General features: G+C 46.4%; 4 non-coding genes across 4 annotated transcripts; all 4 read left to right on the forward strand.

The window, feature by feature from the left end:
• Positions 1-6,779: 6,779 nt before the first annotated feature.
• On the forward strand, positions 6,780-6,852 carry trnaw-cca (transfer RNA tryptophan (anticodon CCA)). The gene has a single exon. It is a non-coding gene; the product is annotated as a tRNA-Trp (tRNA).
• A 567-nt stretch (positions 6,853-7,419) lies between these two features.
• On the forward strand, positions 7,420-7,492 carry trnav-uac (transfer RNA valine (anticodon UAC)). Its single transcript has one exon. It is a non-coding gene; the product is annotated as a tRNA-Val (tRNA).
• Positions 7,493-8,177: 685 nt separating this feature from the next.
• Positions 8,178-8,260, forward strand: trnal-cag (transfer RNA leucine (anticodon CAG)). The gene has a single exon. It is a non-coding gene; the product is annotated as a tRNA-Leu (tRNA).
• Positions 8,261-11,466: 3,206 nt separating this feature from the next.
• On the forward strand, positions 11,467-11,539 carry trnag-ccc (transfer RNA glycine (anticodon CCC)). The gene has a single exon. It is a non-coding gene; the product is annotated as a tRNA-Gly (tRNA).
• The last annotated feature ends 1,178 nt before the right edge of the window (positions 11,540-12,717 follow it).

The following is a 12,717-nucleotide window of genomic DNA, read 5'->3' on the forward strand; positions in this document are numbered from 1 at the left end:
TAGATGTGTCAGCTCCCCGGATTCTGCAACGGCTGGTCCGGATTCCTCCTGGTCCTCGCCTCCGGTGGCACTGGCACTGGCAGCTTCAACGCGTTGAGCCTGAGTTGGTGCTGCTTCATCTGAAAGTGGGAGGTGGAAGAGTGGCTTTAGCAAAAGGACAGCTTTGCTGAAAGGCATGCCAGATTGCGGCAAGGCTCTGACATGGCTGCACACTGAGGATGCATGCTGGCGGGGGGACCAAGTGAAAGGCAACAGGTGAAAAAGGTGAGAGTCTTACCCTCGCTGTCGGTAATGGGGTCGGCAGATGCAGTGGTCACAGGACCAGACAGACGTCCTCCAAGTATCTGGTGCACTCTCTCCTCCAGATCCGTGAGAGTGACCACTTGTGGAGGTCCGCCACCGGTTCGACACTGCTCCTTTCGAATCATCGCCAGCTTGGACTGCAGGGGAAAGAAGGGGAAGTTCTGTAACATGATGCCTTGAGATCTCATCGCATGCCCCCCATGGTGCAAGAGCCCTTACATGAGGCCTGGAGACCTCTTCGCATGCCCGCCATGGTGCAAGAGACCTTACTTAACGCCTTGAGACCTCTTCACATGCCCCCATGGTGCAAGAGCCCTTACATGAGGCCTTGAGACATCTGTCCATGTGTGTGGCCAGAAAGGGTCATGGGTGCTTGCTGACAGATGGCCATTGGGGCATCATGGCAACAGGGTGCCCGAAGTCAGCTGCAGATGGAGGGAAGCACAAGTTTGGTAAACCATCACTCACCCTAACGATCCGTGTGAGGTCGTTGAATTTCTTCCTGCACTGAACAGGGGTCCTGGTCGCCATGCTGCTGGAGTTGACCCTCACAGCAACCTCCCTCCAAGATCATCGGTAAGCCTTCTGATTCGGCCTCATGCCATTATCCGGATACAGGACCTCTCGACGGTATTCAACTGCAGCCACCAAGCGGTCCAGAGCCTAAGTGCTGAAGCACTCTGCTCTCTGTCTAACCTTCTCCATGATGAACAAGTTTGTACCGCCAGACAAGGGCGAGCGCCGAATCTGAGGCCTACAGGGCGTTAGGTGTTGATGCTCAGGCTGACTGACCCACCCCTTTAAGAGCCGGCCGGCGCCTGGAGGTCTCGTGCTTTCCCGTCATTGAGTTCACCTGCGCTGCGCCCGTCCGCGTCGATATTGAGTAGCGCCTGACCTTTTGCACCTTAAGAGCACCGTGCAACGGCTGATTTAGCGCCTGAATCCCCTCTGGGGGCGATGCAACCCAATATCGCGCCAGGCAGCGATAAGTTTCGTCTGGCTATAAACTTTGCGCATCACCAGTTCTAATGCCTCAAGCAGGGCTATACCCAATTTCTAGGCCGGTAAGTTTATTTTTAGCCCCATTAGAAACTGTAATTAATTTTTTCAAAAATTTAAATTATTGTTTAAAATAGTTATTTTATGTAATTTATGGTTATTTTAAAAATGTGATTTAAAAAAAAATTATTTGAAGTTTTAGTTATGTTTTGGGGCTGATCTCTAATTCATGGATTTGACAGGTCTTCCTGTCAAATCTATGACTAAAGATTCCCTGCTACCATTGGCTCCCCATGGCCCACGTGATACCAGGGGACGGTTTGAAATAACTGCGCCCCTGGGATATGCAAGCACTGCGTACCGGCAGTTGGAGCAGGCCCAGGATCGGAATTCCACGTGGGCCCACAGCACAACGGCCGGCGCGCTAGGTAAGTGCAGGACGGAAGCTTGCACCCGCGGGAAGCCCCCGACCCGAATTTCTGGGCCAATGTTTTCTGTACAACATGAAACTGAGCACTACAGGTCAGATAAACACAGGTTAGATACAAGCATAGCTCCCTTTGCAGTATACATGATGCTATCAAACACTGCCAGGCAGGTACAATACAACAGACACAAAGATAAATTCCCTCTGTACTGTCCATCACATCAAATACTTCCTCACTTTCCTGTGAAGTTTCTTCTTTCTGTCTTTTCAACCATTATATTTTCCTTCCTGCTATCCTTGCTCTTTGAGTGTCAGCTGTGGCTCAGTGGGTAGCACATTTGCCTTTGAGTCCAGATGCTTGAGGGTCCAAATCCCACTCCAAGGAACTTGAGCATATAAAGCGAGGCTGACACTCCCAGTGCAGTGCTAAGGAAGCGCTGCACTGTCGGAGTGTAACTTGAGCATATAAAGCTAGGCTGACACTCCCAGTGCAGTGCTGAGGGAGCGCTGCACTGTCGGAGGTGCTGTCTTCTGGATGAGACATTAAACCAAGGCCCTGTCTGCTCTCTCAAGTGGACGTAAAAGATCCCGTGGCACTATTTCGATGAAGAGTAGGGGAGTTCTTCCTGGGGCCAATATTTATCCCTCAATCAACATCACTAAAACAGATTATCTGATCATTATCACATTGCTGTTTGTTGGAGCTTACTATGTGCAAATTGGCTGCCATGTTTCCCACATTACAACAGTGACTCCACTTCATTGGCTGTAAAGCGCTTTCGGACATCCAGTGGTCATGAGAGGCGCTGTAGAGACGCAAGTCTTTCTTTCTTTCTCTTCCTCCCTCCATTTCTCCTTTTTCTTTTTCATCGATGTCAGGCCTCAGCTGGAGTATTGAGGACAATTCTGGACACCACATTTCAGGAAAGATGTAAAAGGCCTTAGAAAGGGTACAGAGGAGGTTTACCAGGGATGTCACCAGGGATGAGGGGCTTCAGTTATGAGGAGAGGTTGGAGAAGTTTGGACTGTTCTCCTTGGAACAGAGAAGGTTAAGAGGTGACCTAATAGAGGTTTTCAAGATGGTGAGAGGTTTGGCTCGATAAATAGAGAAAAATTTCCATCAGGTGAGTGAGTCGATAACCAGAGGTCACAGATTCAAAACCATTGGAAAAAGATCTGGAGGGGAGATGAGGAGAATTGTTTTCACTCAGAAAGTTGTGAGGATCTGGAACGCTGGATCTGGAAAGGCGGTGGAAGCTGATTCCATAAATCATTTTAAAGCAGAGTCGGACAGGCCCTCGAGATTGAGCAACTTACAGGGTTACGGACAGAATGCGGGGAGGGCGAGACTAAGCGTGACTGCTCTTTCAACGAGCCAGCACAGGCACGACGGGCCGAATGGCCTCCTTCTGTGCTGTAAGTTTATCTGCTTCGATGATGTTCTTTTATTTTTTTCTTCCCTTCTTTACATTTTTATTTTCCTCACCCACCCTCACAGTTCAGGAAAGCCAGTTACAAAGCAGGTCTGGGAGGAACAAGTCCAAATATGACTAAGATTGCAGAGTGGGGAGAAGTAGGCTGTATCAAAGGGAAAACGAAGTTAGCAGCAACTGCATTTGCCCATATAACATCTCAAGCTAGCCACTGAATCACAATACTAATGAGGCACAAAGGGTTAAAGAGTGCAAATATACAATAACAGCAACTTGTATTGACACAGCACCTTTAACATAGCAAAATCTCCCAAGGCGCTTCAAAGGAGCGATTATCAAACAAAATTTGACACCGAGCCACATAAAAAGGTAATGGCCCAGAAATTCTTGTCCCCACGGGTGAGTACGCACGGGGTACTCACGCGTAGGCCCAACGAAAGTGCCAGTTTCGTGCATGCACTGCGCATGCGCGGGAAACCGGAACTTCCGTTCCCCTGAAAGAAGCGGTTGAGAGGTGGAACATGTGCGCCGGAGAGGCAGTGCGTGCGCATCGAACTTACGGTTTTTTTTGCAAGTTTCTCCGGGAGGATAAGTCTCCAGGAGTTACACATATAAAAAGCAGGCGCAAGGCCTGCTTTTAACAAGGTAAGTGGTGAATTAATTAAAATTAAAACATTTTTTCCACAGATTTATTATTTTTAAATATTTAAAGAAAGTTAAGTTTATTTTTAGCCCCATTAGAAGATATAATTAATTTTTTCAAAAATTTAAATTATTGTTTAAAATAGTTATCTCATGTAATTTATAGTTATTATAAAATGTGATTTTTAAAAAAATTATTTGAAGATTTAGTGATGTTTTGCAGCTTATAGTATTTATAGGTTTGACAGCCCTTCCTGTCAAACTTATGAATGAAGCATTCCCTGCTACCATTGGCTCTCCATGGCCCACGTGATCAAAGGGGATGCATCGAACTAACTGCGCCCCTGGGATACGCAAGCACCGCGCGCCGGCAGTTGGAGTAGGCCCAGGATCGGAATCTCATGCGGGCCCACAGATCAATGGCCTGTGCGCGAGGTAAGTGCAGGTCGGGGGCTTGCACCCGCGGGAAGCCCCAGGCTCGAATTTCAGGGCCACGAGGTTAGGTGCTCAGTAAAAGAGGTAGGTTTTAAGGAGAGTCTTAAAGGACAAGAGAGAGCGAGTGAGATCGAGAGGTTTATGGAAGGAATTCCAGAGCTTAGGGCCCAGGTAGCTGAAGGCACGGCTGCCAATGGCGGAGCGATGAAAATCGGGGGTGCTCAAGAGGCCAGAATTGGAGGAGCGCAGAGATCTCGGAGGGTTGGAGGAGGTTACAGAGATAGGGAGAGGACGAGGCCGCGGATGGATTTGATAACAAGGATGAGAATCTGAATTAACATGGGTCATAAGGTGACTAATATGCGACAGATAGTTGTCGTGTAAAAATTATAACTCTGTTGTAACGTCTCTCTTAGCGCTTCAAGACAATCCCATATTTTTTTGCTGAATGTCAACAGGATGGGGCTTGGAAGACCCCCGCGTACAGATGTCAGCGTAAGTGGTATTACGCATTATTGGAACATTTTCTTTCTTAGTATTGAAATTGAATAGTGCGTAGCCGCGGTAGCATTGGAAAAATACCCGTTTAGAAATACTCTTTGCTTCCTGTCTGCCCACCCAGCTTTGTGTCGTCTGCAAACTTGGAGTTATTATATCTAGTTCAACCTTCTAGATCATTAATATATATTGTGAGTAGCTGGGGTCCTAGCACTTATCCCTGCCCTACCCCACGAGTAACTGCCTGCCACTTGGAAAAATACCCGTTTAGACATACTCTTTGCTTCCTGTCTGCCAACCAGTTGTCTATCCAAGTCATTACCTTACCCCCGATCCCATCTGCTTTAACTTTGCACACCAATCTCTTATGTGGGACCTTATCGAAAGCCTTCTGAAAGTCCAAATACACCACATCCACTGGTTCTCCCTTATCTATTCTACCAGTTACATCCTCAAAAAATTTTAACATTTCCATCTGACCTGGTACTGAAAGTGGAGACGGTTCCACAGTGTAGCTGTTATCACGTTTGCGGAACCATTTGGTTGGAACTTGCTCCTTCTGCTTGTCCAGGGGCGAGATTGCTCTCCTGTGTGAGGAAATAACAACTAAGAACAAACGAATTAGGAGCTGGAGTAGCCCATATATTGTGCAAAATGAGATATGGGTAACAGTTAACAGTTAACATGCAAAGCACAAAACCTGCTGACAAGGGTGGTGCTGTTGCTGTTTGGTGAACCGACCGCTACCTAGCAGAAGCTGTACGCCAACTCTCCAACACCTCCTCCTACCTCCACCTGGACCATGACCCCACTACCGAATATCAAGTCACCATTTGCAAGACTGTCACTGACCTCGTATGAGAAGAGATTGAGTAAATTAGGACTGCAGTCTCTTGAATTCGGAAGAATGAGAGGGGATCTCATTAAGCATGCAAAATTATTACAGGGTTTGATCGGTTGGATGCTGGGAGAATGTTTCCCTTGGCTGGGAAGTCTAGAACCAGGGGCCACAGCCTCAGGATAAAGGTTAGGCCATTCAGGACTGAGAGGAGAAGAAATTTCTTCACACAGAGGGTGGTGAATCTTTGGAATTCTCTACCCCAGAGGGCTGTGGAGGCTCAGTCATTGCGTATGTTCAAAACAGAAGTCGGTAGATTTCTGACTGGTAAGGGCATCAAGAGATATGGCAATAGGGCCGGTGAATGGAATTGAGGCAGGAGATCAGCCATGATCTCATAGAATCCCCTACAGTTGCTTAAAAATCTGTTCCATTACCTCTTTTTTCCAGTTCTGACGAAAGGTTATCGACCTGAAACGTTAACTCTGTTTCTCTCTTCGCAGAAGCTGCCTGACCTGCTGAGTATCTCCAGCATTTTCTGTTTCAATTCAGATTTCCAGCTTCTGCAGTATTTTCTCAGTTCGCATTTCTTTCATTGTGCAAAACAAGGTTATCGCTCAATTAATGACGCATTGAAAGCAACATAAAAGTTTAACAAATTAAATACCGCTCAACCTGGGAGCTCGAACCCACGTACTCTAAGATTAAGAGTCTCATGCTTTACCGACTGAGCTAGCCGGGCCTGTTAAAACTGCATTCCATTGTCGCTGATTGCAGTCAGGTACCTGATGGCTCCGGCCCGGTCACAACAGCATGTCTGAGCCGCATTTCTGCAAACTACGAAACAAGTTCTCCAGAAGCCCAAGGCTTATAAGGAACTCAAGCAGCAATAATCCCTTTCATTAACCACAGGGGTTCAGGCAATTTTCTGATCGCAAAACGCTTTAGTCCTTGTCAATATATCTTGTCTATTTCCCGGAGATTCCCGATTCTGTCTTTCTCTCTGGCTCTGTTTATTGTGTCTGTGGCCACCTGCGGGTTGATTTTGAAGGAATACCTGTGTTTGTGTCTGCTTGTTACGTTAAACAAATGAGGGCATCAGGCGCCTCTGTGCATGACACTGAGGAATCAGGAGAAGGCAGGAGGAATGAAACAGTGTTTGTGGAACGTGTGTATATAAAAACAGCGCGCTTTTGATTGTAGGACCTCGTGGCGCAACGGTAGCGCGTCTGACTCCAGATCAGAAGGCTGCGTGTTCAAATCACGTCGGGGGTCACTGTTTTTCCGGGTAATTCCAGAATTATTGTTTTCTTTGCCGTTTCACAATAACCAGACACTTGCTCCAAAGACTGTCTCACTCTTTCCCCAGTGTCAGGGAGAGAAGCGCCACAATTCCTCATTTATTTAATGTGACAAAACACAAGCACAGGTATTCGCTCAAAATCAACCTGCAGGTGGTCACACAGAATAAACAGAGCCAGAGAGACAGGCAGAATCGGGAAACACCGGCAAATAGACGAGAGATATTGACAAGGTGAGAAAGCGCTTTGCGATCAGAAAATTGCCTGAATCCCTGTGGTTAATGAAAGGGCTTTTGAAGCTTGATTTCCTGACACACCTTGGAATTCAGGTGAACCTGGTTCATGGTTTGCAGAACAAGTTAAACGCCTGGGTTAAACCAGAGGGAAGGAAATTCGACAGTTTAATGAGTTTGAAAGGAACATTTTTGACTTGTGCAGTTCGGTCAGAGAAATGCCAGTGAAAAGAAATCATTGCAGAAAGAGCGATTCTGTAGTGTCCCTTCTGTCTGAACAGTGCTTTCTCGATGCTCAATTCAGCAGAGGTTTCCGTAGTGTAGCGGTTATCACGTTCGCCTTACACGCGAAAGGTCCCCGGTTCGAGCCCGGGCGGAAACATTATCTTTCTGTGAAATAAATTTAACAGATTTCTTGTGTCAAAAGCAACGAACAATTTAAAGCAGACTCCAAAAATACACAGTGCGTAAATTCTGATAGGGTATAAATCTTCGTCAATGAATAAACTTTCACAAATTATTAACGTTAAATTACTCAACTTTCGACTGTCCCTTACTGTGAGCATTTATTTCATTCTGCAAAACAACGCTTTCGGTTAATGAATGTTGATTAAAACAATTAAACCACTAAACTGCCAGAACACACATTAAAGAGTTGATCACAATTGCTGATATTTCTTATCTTTTTTCTGGTGTTTTTTCAGCTCTTGGTCCTTTTCAGCTCCTGACTGCGGATATTCCTCTGATTAAACGTGAACAAACTGAAATATCGCACAGCCCCGGCCTCGGTTAATACCAACAGATCTAAGCCGCATTACAGCCCCGAAAACAAACCCATTAATTATTCGCTTCTTCCCAGCTCCAGAGCTCAGATTGATACTGCCCATCCCTGGAGCTGCAAGATAATAGGGACCCGGGACAAACCTCCCCATACACCGAGCACAAGCTCAGGAAAACCCCGGGGGAGATAATATCCCGGTCACTGAGCCTTCAACAGCATTGAACAAGCACCCGGACGGAAACGTTCTTCATGTGGAAGTGATGAGATGCAGAAACTAATGGAGCAAGTCAGGATGGCCGAGCGGTCTAAGGCGCTGCGTTCAGGTCGCAGTTTCCTCTGGAGGCGTGGCTTCGAATCCTACTTCTGACAGTCTTTACTTTTAATTACCAAGCGGAACTCATTTATTTTCACACCACTGTCAAGCACTTTGGGACATCCCTTAAAAGTGGGATTCAGCAGTTCACCTGCTCCATTCACATAGAAACATAGAAGATAGGAGCAGGAGTAGGCCATTCGGCCCCTCGAGCCTGCTCCGCCATTTAATGAGATCATGGCTGATCATCCACATTCAGTACCCTGTCCCTGCTTTCTCCCCATATCCCTTTATCTCTTTAGCCTTAAGAAATATATCTAACTCCTTCTTGAATATATTTAATGAATTGGCCTCAACTGCCTTCTGTGGTACAGAATTCAACAGGTTCACCACTCTCTGGGTGAAGAAATTCCTCCTCATCTCAGCCCTAAGTGGCTTACCCCTTATCCTTAGACTGTGGCCGCTGGTTCTGGATTCCCGCACCATCGGGATCATTCTTCCTGCATCTAGTGTGTCTAGTCCTGTTAGAATTTTGTAAGTTTCAATGAGATCCCCTCTCGTTCTTCTAAACTCTAGCGAATATAAGCCTAATCATCTCAATCTGTCTTCATACGTCATTCCTGCCATCCCATGTATCAGTCTGGTGAATCTTCGCTGCACTCCCACCATGGCAAGAACATCCTTCCTCAGCTAAGGTGACCAAAGCTGCTCAGAATACTCAAGGTATGGTCTCACCAAGGCCTTGTACAACTGCAGCAAGACACCCTTGCTCCTGTACTCGAAACCTCTCACTATAAAGGCCAACATTTGCCTTCTTAACCACCTGCTGCACCTGCATGCTTACCTTCAGCGATTGGTGCACACGGACACCCAGGTCTCATTGCAGTTCCCCTTTTCCCAATCTATTGACATTCTGATAATAAGCTGTCTTCCTGTTTTTGCCACCAAAGTTGATAACCTCACATTTATCCACATTACACTGCATCTGCCATGCTTCTGCTAAATCACCTAACCTGTCCATATCATAGTGGAGTTTCTCTGCATCCTCCTCACAGCACACGTGCCCACCCAGCTTTGTGTCGTCTGCAAACTTGGAGTTATTACATCTAGTACAACCTTCTAGATCATTAATATATATTGTGAGTAGCTGGGGTCCTAGCACTTGTCCCTGCCCTACCCCACTAGTAACTGCCTGCCACTTGGAAAAAGACCCGTTTAGACATACTCTTTACTTCCTGCCCGCCAACCAGCTCTCTATCCAAGTCAGTACCTTACCCCCGATCCCATGTGCTTTAACTTTGCACCGCAATCTCTTATGTGGGACCTTATCGAAAGCCTTCTGAAAGTCCAAATACACACATCCACTGGTTCCCCCTTATCTATTCTACCAGTTACATCCTCAAAAAATTTTGACATTTCCATCTGACCTGGTGCTGAAAGTGGAGACGGTTCCACAGTGTAGCAGTTACCACGTTTGCGGAATCATTTTGCTGGAAATTGCTCCTTCTGCTTGTCCAGGGGCGAGATTGCTCTCCTGTGTGAGGAAATAACAACTAAGAACAAAAGAATTGGAGCTGGAGTAGCCCATATATTGTGTAAAATGAGATATGGGTAACAGTTAACATGCAAAGCACAAAACCTGCTGACAAGGGTGGTGCTGTTGCTGTTTGGCGAACCGACCTCTGCCTAGCGGAAGCTGTACGCCAACTCTCCAACACCTCCTCCTACCTCCGCCTGGATCATGATCCCACTACCGAATATCAAGTCACCATTTGCAAGACTGTCACTGACCTCGTATGAGAAGAGATTGTGTAAACTAGGCCTGCAATCTCTTGAATTCGGAAGAATGAGAGGGAATCTCATTAAGCATGCAAAATTATTACAGGGTTTGATCGGTTGGATGCTGGGAGAAAGTTTCCCTTGGCTGGGCAGTCTAGAACCAGGGGCCACAGCCTCAGGATAAAGGTTAGGCCATTCAGGACTGAGAGGAGAAGAAATTTCTGCACACAGAGGGTGGTGAATATTTTGAATTCTCTACTCCAGAGGGCTGTGGAGGCTCAGTCATTGGGTATGTTCAAAACAGAAGTCGGTAGATTTCTGACTGGTAAGGGCATCAAGGGATATGGCGATGGGGCCGGTGAATGGAATTGAGGCAGGAGATCAGCCATGATCTCATAGAATCCCCTACACTTGCTTAAAAATCTGTTCAATTACCTCTTTCTTCCAGTTCTGACGAAAGGTTATCGACCTGAAACGTTAACTCTGTTTGTCTCTTCGCAGAAGCGGCCTGACCTGCTGAGTATCTCCAGCATTTTCTGTTTCAATTCAGATTCCCAGCATCTGCAGTATTTTCTCAGTTCGCATTTCTTTCATTGTGCAAAACAAGGTTATCGCTCAATTAATGACGCTTTGAAAGCAACATATAAGTTTAACAAAGTAAATACCGCCCAACGTGGGGCTCGAACCCCCAACCTGGAAATTAAGAGTCTCACCGCTTTATCGACTGAGCTAGCCGAGCCAGTTGGAGCTACATTTCATTGTCGCTGATTGCAGTCAGGTGCCTGGTGGCTCCGGCCCGGTCACAACAGCATGTCTGAGCCGCGTTTCTGCAAACTACGAAACAAGTTCTCCAGAAGCCCAAGGCGTATCAGGAACTCAAGCAGCAAAATCCCTTTCATTAACCACAGGGGTTCAGGCAATTTTCTGATCGCAAAGCGCTTTAGTCCTTGTCAATATCTCTTGTCTATTTCCCGGAGATTCCCGATTCTGTCTTTCTCTCTGGCTCTGTTTATTGTGTCTGTGCCCACCTGCCGGTTGATTTTGAAGGAATACCTGTGTTTGCTTGTTACGATTGCATAGTTACGGTGGCATCGTGGTTAGAACTGTTGCCTCACAGCACAAGGGTCGCGGGTTCGAATCCGGTCTCGGGCGACTGTCTGTTTGCACATTCTCCCCGTGTTTGCGTGGGTTTCCTCCGGGTGCTCCGGTTTCCTCCCACAGTCCAAAGATGTGTGGGTTGGGTTGATTGGCTATCATAAATTGATCCTTAGTGTTAGGGGGATTAAATACGTGGGGTTACGGGGATAGGGTGGGATATGTGTCGGTGCAGGCTCGATGGGCCGAAATGGCCTCTATCTGCTCTGTGGGATTTCTGTGAAATGAGGGCATCAGGCGCTTCTGTGCATGACACTGAGAAGGCAGGAGGAATGAAACAGTGTTTGTGGAACGTGTGTATATAAAAACAGCGCGATTTAGATTGTTGGAGCTCGTGGCGCAACGGTAGCGCGTCTGACTCCCAGATCAGAAGGCTGCGTGTTCAAATCACGTCGGGGTCACTGTTTTTCCGGGTAATTCCAGAATTATTGTTTTCTTTGCCGTTTCACAATAACCAGACACTTGCTCCAAAGACTGTCTCACTCTTTCCCCAGTGTCAGGGAGAGAAGCGCCACAATTCCTCATGTATTTAATGTGACAAGACACAAGCACAGGTATTCGCTCAAAATCAACCTGCAGGTGTTCACATAGAATAAACAGAGCCAGAGAGACATGCAGAATCGGGAAACACCGGCAAATAGACGAGAGATATTGACAAGGTGAGAAAGCGCTTTGCGATCAGAAAATTGCCTGAATCCCTGTGGTTAATGAAAGGGCTTTTGATGCTTGATTTCCTTACACACCTTGGAATTAAGGAGAACCTGGTTCGTGGTTTAGCCTGGGGCCGAGCCACTAGGCGCCTGGCTGCAATCAAAGACAAGAACGTATCAGCTTCTCCAGCCCGGCTAGCTCAGTCGGTCGGCACTCTTAATTGTAGGGTCGTGGGTTCGAGCCCCGTGTTGGGAGAATGATTTTTGTTCAACTTTTATGTTGCTTTCACGGAAAAGCATAATTAATTAACCGATAAAATTCTTTTGCACAATGAAAGAAATGACAACTGAGCGAGAGTCGATACTTCAATCACTTTATTTGTGCTTTGCATGTTAACTGTTACCCATATCTCATTTTACACACTGTGCTTTAGGAGTCTGGGTTAAAGTGCTCATTGCTGATGACACCAGGAATCTGGGACAGCATTTGTCATATTGCAGAGGAAAATAGAATCAGCAGTGAACATCAAACCGCATGGTGCTGATTTTCAGCTTCTACGCAGCTCGAATTGGAATAAAGTGATATAATTTTAACAGTGAAGATTTGGAAGTAAGTGTTCCTCGTATTTGTGCTTTTAATTAAAGTTTGTGGCGTCTGACTCCCGTTCATGTCACTGAATAAGAAAGGAGGGGCTTCTCGTTGCCCAGACTGCCCTGCGCCTGGTGTTTGTGAGCTCATCCTTTATATTGAGCGGTTTCTCGTTCTTTAACCGGTGTCAGCTTTCGATCAGCGGTTACTTCACAGCACCAACTGTTTTGTAAGTTCGAACTCTGTCTCACCGAGGGCGCAATCTGGGCTTATTATTGTCATTTTCAATCCCCTTCTTCAACACCGAAACACATTACAGCAGTGATTTTAATTTAGTTGT

The sequence above is a fragment of the Somniosus microcephalus genome, unplaced genomic scaffold (genome assembly GCF_052327205.1).
Source record: "Somniosus microcephalus isolate GS21.2 unplaced genomic scaffold, FLI_Smic_1.0 unresolved_chr4, whole genome shotgun sequence".
NCBI classification, from domain to species: Eukaryota; Metazoa; Chordata; class Chondrichthyes; order Squaliformes; family Somniosidae; genus Somniosus; species Somniosus microcephalus.